The following is a 3,458-nucleotide window of genomic DNA, read 5'->3' on the forward strand; positions in this document are numbered from 1 at the left end:
GGGGAAGTGGTCTAGTATGCTCGGAATTGGTTTCACCACCATGCTTGGTGGAATTCGGATTCCCGGGAGTTAGTTTTGTAACCAGAAACCTATATTTGAGTATTAATGGAACCCTATACTTTGGTTGTGACTAGGTGATAAAAGCTTAGGCTCGGGAACAGATTGTGCTTCAGGGGCGTGGCTCGTAATCAATAATTGTAGAGACTAAAGGTAAGAAAACTGCACCTGGTTGAATATATGTGACGGGACTAAGGGCTCCCTATTGTAAATGCTTGAAAAAATGGTATTATGCCTTGCAAGCCATATAGTGAACCAACAGCCTAAGGGTGCCAAGGGTTTCACTAGCGCACAGGGTGCGGCTCGGCCACTGGTAGCCGAGGGCAGCTTATTATGCACTAAGCTCGGTTTAAGTAGGCCGGAGTCAGTGGGTTAAACAGAGGGTGCGGCCTAAGTCATCGGCCCTGAATATTATGTGATATGAGTGTAATATGTGATTGATTGTATCTTGAATCTGAATATACGTGCTGAATATTTGTTGTGGATTATCTGATGAGAATACATGCATAATGAATTAACTATCTGTTGTCATTGATTGAGTTGTATAAGATGTTTTCTTGCAGGGCCTTGGCTCACGTTTGCTACGTGGCGCAGGTAAAGGCATGGGCAAGTTAGATCAGCCTTGATTGAAGAGCTCAGCGAGCAGAATGTACATAGCCAGTTTCCCAGCCGCCACGGTTGAGGTTCAGGCAGGGACGCGAGACCTGAAGACTGTCTATTCTGCCTTAGTATGGTTAGTGATTACTCACGTACTTTTGGGAGTCTGTAAACTTATTTTAATTCTGTTTTCTTAAGGAATCTCGTGTTTATAATAGTTTAAATATATGAAATGAGTCTTTTGAGTCCAAAACCTTTTCAACCCTAGCTCTTACATGTTTAGTGACACGCCTTTTACAGTAATGACTTGATTAGCAAGTCTGGCACATTTATAAATACACAGTGTAACGGTCTTGGCTATCTAGGACGTTACAGAAAGTGTCCAAGAATGATACAAATATTCTTGGGTTGAAGTCACACGATTGTCATGTGATAATGCAACGATACTTTCACTCGATGTTCGCAAGTTTCTCCCAAAATCTATATCGACCACCATTACGAAATTATGAATTTCTTCAGGAAAATATATTCGAGGACTTTAAATATTAAAGATTTGGAGGAAGCACAAAATGGCCTTACTCAGATTTTGTGCAAGATGGAGTTGATTTTTTCTCCAGTTTTTTTTGACATAATGATCCATTTGGTCTTACATTTTCCAGAAGAAGCTATATTGGGTGGCCCGGTATTTATGAGGTGGATGTATCCTTTTGAAAGGTACATAAAAAAATTGAAGAATTATGTTGGAAATAAAGCTCACCCTGAAGGGTTGATCGCCGAAGGCTATGTTGCATATGAGGCTTTGACCTTTAGTTCAATGTATTTCAAAAACATTGAAACACGATTTAACCGTCTTGATAGAAATGAAGATTCAACTTATATCCCACGAAACCTTACATTCTTGAGAATTCTATTGAAATTGAGGCTTATTTAAAGTTAGTTTATTCCCTTTTATGTTAGAAAATGTATGGTTATTATAAGATTTTTGTTATCAAGAATTGTAACACTATTCTAATTAACAGCGAACACCTATAAGAGATTAGAAAAAAAATACCCGGATGGTGATCATGATCGTTTGCATAGAAAAAAATTTCGTTCGTGGTTTCATAAGAAGGTAGCTTTGAACTTTGAACTTTCATTTTATTAATGATATTTTTTGTGAATCTAATACATTTTTATGTATTTAGATATATGACTTGCACAAGCTTGGGTCTTTGGAAATGGTGATGAATTGCTAGCTTTAGCATCTTGGTCACATCATTTGGCAACCTACTACAAAGGTTGTATAGTCAATGGTGTTTGATTTATTGCATACAACCGAGATAAAAAGTGCATCACATAGAATAGTGGAGTGTCTGTTGTTGAAACAGAAGATTTTAATTATTACAGCATGCTTTAAGAAGTAGTGACACTATCTTTCACTGTTGCATATTCATTGGCATTATTTCGGTGCAAATGGTTTAACACAAATTTAAGAAGGAAGAAAACAATCATTGAAAATAATATCACCAGTATAAACGTCATTGGTGAATGGTACAAAGATGAGTCGTATATACTTGCTAGCCAAGCTAAGCAAGTTTTCTATCTCGATGATCTACTTAGAGGTCGTGATTGGAAAGTTGTAGAAGATATGAATCATCGAAAAATTTGGGACATTAAGGAAAATTCTGATGAGGTTAATATGCTATTGATGTTGTACATGAAACAAGTTCATCAAATTTTGTGTTGACTGTGGACGTCAGAGAGTTGATTATGCAATCGGATCAACCTGCTGCATAAGTTGGGGCTGATGAAGAGGGTGACGACGAAGGTGATATGCCAGAACATAAGGAAATCGCAGATGCAAAGGATGAATTTCTAGTTGATCTTTGTGGAGATGAAAGTGTCTTAGATTATTGATGGAAACGATAATGATTATTCTGTTTAGTTTTTCTATTTGTGTAACATAACTATATATTTAAATATAATCATATTTTTTTTGTAATTATTATGTCTACGAATTGAATGTGTTATTAACTAGTATACCTCTAATTTAATTCTCTGCTAAATGCTAACTAATAATTTTAAACTGATGTATAATGTCAGCTGATAAAGCAACCTATCACGACGGAGATGGTGGTGGTCGAGACCCGCCAGATCCTTCTATGGTACCGTCATCCTGGAAGTCAAGTTAAATATTTTATATCAAAATTATTTTTGGAAATTATATTTTTAGAGAAATATAATAACAATACTAATATTGGTTATTGTTAATAAATTTTAATGCCCCGCCGATAAGAAGAAAGGGTCGTGGACTTGCTAGTAATAATGTTCTTGAAGAACGAAGGAAAAACGACAGTAAACCATTGGATCTAGAGTTTGATCCTGTGACGAACAAAGTGGTTGGGCAGGGGGACAAAGCTTTTATCCGTATGTTGGGCCCTCAAGTTACAATTTCGTGTTCGGGACAATACTTGGATTTTGCTGATTTACCTCAACAGATTAAGGATCAAGTGCTTGATCATATGTGGGTAAAAAATTTAAAATCTTATGCTCTACATTATTTATTTGCATTATTTACAAAGTCATCAAAAAAAATTCATGCAGTATTACTATAATATAGACAGCCATCCACAACCTGAGTCAGTTCTGACAACTGTCTATATGGAGATGGGCGAAAGATATCGTGAGAGAAAGAACATCAGACATAGACACTTCAAAAATCATTACACAGGACCAGAAGATTGGAAGAATGTCCTCTCTAAGCCACCTGACCATTGAACTAAGGAGACATGGAAGGATATTTGAGAGTTGTTCACAAGCGAAAG

This window comes from Humulus lupulus, chromosome 9, assembly GCF_963169125.1.
Source record: "Humulus lupulus chromosome 9, drHumLupu1.1, whole genome shotgun sequence".
Lineage (NCBI taxonomy): Eukaryota > Viridiplantae > Streptophyta > Magnoliopsida > Rosales > Cannabaceae > Humulus > Humulus lupulus.